Genomic DNA, 6,000 nt, shown 5'->3' with positions numbered 1-6,000 from the left:
GTTCTTGCTCTCTTCTCTCTCACAAATTCTTACCTCTCCATCTCACAGACCTACTCCTTTTTTTCATGCCTCATCACCCTTCTGTCAACAGCAAATATATTTCTCTTTAAAGATTTCCCTCATCACACTGCTAGGCTTTTACATCTGACCTTTGGCATCTGTATAAGAAGCCTGGGTTACTAGGGAGGGCTCTGGACAGAATTGGGCAGCTGAATTGCAGTAGTGAGGCTACAGTATTTTTTAAATAATATTTCTCCTGTTTGTTCTGTTCACTGGAGCAGACTGTGGTTTCTGATTACCTTCCAAGGAAAAGCGTGAGTGCTGGACAACTGTGAAGAGAACAGGGGTTCTCTGAGCACGCGTGTGTGTGTATGTTCAAAAGTAGGGATCAGCCACACCTGGAGACAGGATAAAGAAGCAGGACCCCTCCTGCCCATTTGTGTATGAAGATGGAAGGAATAACCCCCATGATGTCTGTGCTGGGGGATTTTAAGCACTGGTAAAGTTTGCATGACAGCCCTGTGGGACATCTGCAGCTGTACCTCCGTGGGGACATACTGGCAAGGAAGAGGAGCAGACAGCAGAGGTTTCTGTGGTAGGGACAGCCACTTCTCCCTTGCATTTCTGGAGGGAGAGTTTCGGTTACGTGCTCTATTTTGTCTGAACCGAGGCTCAATTTTGCAATAGTGTTCTATCTTCATACCCTGGTCCTTGACCCTGCCCCATTCTTGTCCCAGCCTCCATCTTATTTCTGATCAGTTCCCTTAGTTCCTAGCATTTTCTTATCCTACAGGGCTGTCACTCCTACAGCGTCTTAAGCTCTAGGGTCATTTTTGCTATGCTCATGCTTCAGGCCTTCCTTTTGTCCCAGTGACTCCCAAAGGCCCTACCCATCCCTTGACCCTTGATCCTGCCCACCTTGAGCTGGGAAACGCCAAATTTCTCACATGGGGTTTGGCAGGTAAGTTGAAGAGGAAGCAATCATTTGTTTCAGTAATTTAACAACTTTGGCAAGTTGCATCCAAAGATAAGTGTGAGCCAGGAAAGTCAGAAGTGGGGATGAATGATAACGACCCCTACAGCATGTTGCATCTCAGCTTCCAGTTAATGGGCTTCTTATACTAATCTATGACTGACCATTTTATGTCTTTTGTAGCTTGTCCCACTCTGCAGACCTCCTGCTTTCCTTATTTTTTTCCCAAGGCCTTCTCTTGTCCTCTCCATTTCTAATGCCTCCCCGACCCCAATAGCAGTCCTGTGTATGACACAATATTCTATGTAGAGATAAGAGGTGGTTGAAGCCACCATGGCTATTTGAAGGTGAGAAACATGCACACAGAATATTTTATTTTTGAAACAGAGAAACTTTTATATGCAATCTCTCTACATGACTCTCAGGCGAGAAGAGCATCCCTGCTTCTCACACTGCGACAGAAGAAAGGCAGAGCACATGCAGGACTATTAAATTCACTATTAAATATTAAAGTCATCTTTATGCTGTCCAGAAAACACCTCCTTAGCCTCTGCCAGGGGCTTCCTTCATATCTGAAGTTACATGCACAGTGCAGTGAGGAGGGCAAAAAATGGCAGAGAGGGAAAAACACAGGGTCACCGTGGAGCTGATGTCCATAGCTGATAGCTGTGCTGCTCTGTAATGGCTCAATATGCTTCTGGGAGAAGCTCATCAGATCATTTACATAGCCTGTCACCCTGCTCAAATCATGAACAGGCTCCCCATTGAACCAAGGCAGAACAAAAGTCAATCAAGACTGAAGTATGTGGGTCAGACAGCCTGAATAGGCAATCAGTTGCTGGGTGAGCCAGGCATATCCCTAAATAAGCTCATCAGGGCTCCTGATCGGAGAGCCTGGGATACAGGAGCTCCCTGTGCAGCTCTCCTGAGCCCCACAGAATGGACAGCCAGTCACACGTGGTGCTGTGGTGAATTTGATAAACCAGCTCGGGTTTATTCTTTCTTTTCCCCCTCCATGATCAGGCATTTCCCTAAATGAGATAAATCCTGTCAGAACTGATGCCACTAATAACCATCAGCCGTCTAGTTTTAATTAGAGTTTGCTTCATTAATGCCCCAACTCCTCTCTGTGCAGCAGATTAAATAATGTACTTGCAGCTCATTTTCACAAACCCCCAAACTGCAGGGCTGAGCTGCAATCCTTTAATTAAACAGCCCGTCTGATCCCTACCGCTGCCTCGGCTCATCAGTCTAAGCCGATTAAAGAGAATAGGGACTAATAAAGAGCATAAACAGGGAAGTGACTCTTGTCACTTCAAGGGACTTGGAGATGCCAGTGGTGATCAGGTGCTTTCTCCTCCTCTACCAAGAACCTTACCTCAGCCCACATCTCTCCATTCTGGGACCTGCAATAATGGTCCTGCTTTCAGAAGGAACCCAGTCTTATCTTGTCCTTTGGGAGACTGAGGGAACATGGGCAGCAGGAGGGTAACACAGCAGGGAAGGTGAAGAGAAAGAGAGGCATCAGGGCAATAAGAAGAGTGACTGCCTGACTGCAGGAGAGACCAGCAAGAGCAGCCATACAGCTCAAGTGTGGGGCAGAAGGAGAAGGAAACACAGGGCATAACAGTAGGAGGTTGGCTGTCAGGAATAGTCTGGGACAAAAGTTTGTCTCTGCCTGTGGTTTGTAGTGGTCATTATTGTTCTTAGGTGGTCTTCCCTAATGTTTGCCCTGCAAGATTTCTGACTCTTTGCTACCCGTACAGTTACAAATGTGTGTCTAACCGCTCAACAAAAACCAACTCAATGAGGTGGTTGTGATCATTCCCACTTGTATTGTTCTGCTTTGCTTCAGTGACTGCCACAAGCAATGCTAGCCCCCTTCTCTCCTGCAGCATGTGAATTCCTTGTGGAGGGGTTACAGCTCCATGAGTTTAGCAATGAGAATTTCCCCCCTGGCTGCTTAGCGGGGTTGCATCAGCAATCAGCAAGACTGGTGCTGTAGGTCATGAATATTAGGAGAGAGATTTGATCCCAGAATCTGCCCCCAAGAAGCTCAGAGCTAAAGTACAGTACGAAGTGATGGCAGCAGCAAGTAGATTCCTGTTGCTGAACTGTTAGGGCTTCCCCATTTCAAAGTACAGTGTAAATCCTGGATGTGGACCACCATTGTCTCCATTGGACTTGTACACCACTGGCTTTATGACCATATCCCATCTTGCAGGTTGGGCTTCCACTGGGGATGCCAAAGATCAGGTTGAGGGGAATGAGGAGACTCCATGGATGGCAGTAGGAGGTAACCCTGCTCTTTTACTGAGGTGCTGATTAGACTCTGATTTAGCCAAACCCTATAATTTCATAAAGCAACTGCTCTTTTTCTTGCTGGCTTCTGCCTGTTAGCGGCAGGGTTTCATTCTAGGGATTTGAATAGCCTAGTAATTGCATTTTCCACTTCTCCCAGTCTCACACAGTGGGGACTGGCATCCCAGAACAATGACCTTAAAATGTGTCCAGCAGCAGCCCAGCTCTAACAGGATTACATAGCATTTTCCTTTGTGTGAGGTAATAGGGCTGAGATGAGAAAGATTTGTTTCTATTAGAGTAATGAGAGGAAATGATGGAGTCACAATTGGAGGGAAGAGTATATTCATTCAGTTGCCTTTCATAGGCTTTTTGGAGCCTGCCTCTGGCTCGTCTGTGGTGCTGAATAGGAAATCAGCAGAAAATCACCTCTGCTTCAGTGATGGGAAAAGTTCTACATAAAACTTCAAGCGCCTGGGGCAGGTCCACTTTGGCAATGGACATGGGGATAGCACTGGAGGGCTGAAGGATCATGTCACAAAGGAGACTGGAAGGGATGCAGGTACATTTGAGTGAGGGGCAGGATCAGATGCCAGGCAGCCCTTTGGGAAGGGAGGATGCTCTACTTGCATTTCTGGGAGGGATAAGGTCCTTCCTATTTGGAAGAAGTGCAGATAAGGCCTGATCTGCTTTTAAGGCAAAGGAGATAAAGACGCCTCCCAGGAAGAGGAGAGGTCGGGGATCTGAACAGTCTTCTGGAAAGGCTTGAATGTGTACTGAGCAGAAGGGCTAGGGTCTGAAATATCTATGGAAACATCTACAGAAAAGTTGGGCAAGCTCTGATCATATTTTCCCATAATATTTCCTCGCTTTCCAGTAGGGAGACTGCTGCTAAGATCAGGGTTGAAATATGATTAGTGCAACTGGCAAGTGTTTACTTCATGATTATGGACCAATTAAATTGTAACTCAATATAGTTTAGACTTCAAACAGCTGTGTACTCATTTCTAAAGTGCCTGCTGGATTAGTCACTGTCACAGATTGGTTACTGCCTGGCATCACAGCACCAATTAGTGGTAAGGAGATGTGTAAGCCATTGGCTACATCTCCAAGCCAGCCTTCCTTGCAGTTCTGGTGAAATTCCCTCTTGCCCCAGTTCTGCCTTACTGAAGTACTCAAATGAAAATAAGTGTTCTTGCTGGAAGAGGTCCATTGTGCTTGTTGCTCCATTTTTGCATGTGGGAGGGTGAAAAGTGGATGGATGGATTTTGGACAGTTCTTTGAAATCAAACCTTCAAATGTCTTTCTTCCCAGCTCTCTGAGCTGCATAAGGGTATGCTACACCCTAAGCAGCACATGGTTAAAAGCCAAAATCTGATTTCATTTACTTCTGGAGGTCTGCTGTCTCTGACTCTTCGTGTCTCTTTACCTGAACTCTCTATTTCCATTGAACATGCATTTCTTCTTTGTCCTATGAAGTCATGCTGGAAGGCATTAGCACAAAAGAGCCATGACTATTATCCACTGCACAATCGCAGCATCATGTCCCTCTTTGGCTCCCTGCTGCTGTAGTCCAGGAGCATCTCTCTTCCCATTACAGCTGTCACTTTGCCCTTGGGTCACTCTAGATCCTCTACAGTTAGATCCTCCTGAGAAATCCACAAGATTTGTTTGGACTGTGAATGCAATACCCCTTAAGGCTGAGGACCATGAAGTTGATGAGAACTGAACTACTCTCCGAGTTGATTCTCCTTTTAGATACCACTGAAGCATTTTGATAAAAAACAGGTGGGGAATGATGATTTTCCACCTGTGTCCATCACTCTTTAAGCATTAGAGAAAAACAACTGAGCTACCCAATGTTTTGTCTGAATTTGTAAAAGATTGACCTTGCCTGACAGAAAAAATGCAAAACCAGTTTGTGAAATGGGAAATTAGCCTTTCTGGTTTAGGATTGCTGGCAGGATATTGGATATATAATCTGGAGGTCAGTGCTTCCTCTCAGCTCAGAGGTATGCAGTAGCTCTGGCCCAGGTATGAAACATGATAATGATTCTAGTCTGTATCAAAACAGATCTATAACCTACTGCACAAACCAGCGTAACAACTCTGACTAATCCACCCCCAGCTAGCTGTGTTGAGTGAAAGTTCCTACAATTAGTGGACCATGGAGGCTGAATTCTCCTCTGATTCTTAACAGAGAACACTTCAGGTCAGGCTTACAGCACCTAGACATGCCAGTGCAAAGCAAGCCTCTACGTCCATGGTCTGTGCCTTGTGTGCTCTGAGGACAAATGACTTCTTATACAAAGCTCTTTAATCTGACTTCTTTCATTTGTGCTGAAGTCCTCCATGGCACTGTTTTTGAAAACACACAGGAGAAGTTTGAGCAACATTTCTGCTTTGTTAGCACATCCTGTTTGTGCTTCTTTTCTCATTTCTTTTTCTTATTGAGGTCACAGGCATGAAGAGAGGATTTTTTCTGCTTCTTAACAGCTCATCTACTTCTTACTCTTTCCTCCCTGTAGATTTAATAATCCTGTTCAAGATATTATCATTGGAGGTTGTGGGGATGCTGCAAACAGGCAGGCATGGGTCAGCAAAGTTCACATAAATATTCCCCAGGCTCACAGTTGTCAGAGTTTTGATTTTAGTCTGACACAGAGATGTGGGCGAGGAGTAATGTCTTGACCCAGATTTGAACTATTCCTAAACTTGAGAGTGAC

The sequence above is a fragment of the Egretta garzetta genome, unplaced genomic scaffold (genome assembly GCF_000687185.1).
Source record: "Egretta garzetta isolate BGI_Z169 unplaced genomic scaffold, ASM68718v1 scaffold427, whole genome shotgun sequence".
NCBI lineage: Eukaryota > Metazoa > Chordata > Aves > Pelecaniformes > Ardeidae > Egretta > Egretta garzetta.
Note: the sequence above shows the minus strand (reverse complement) of the source record.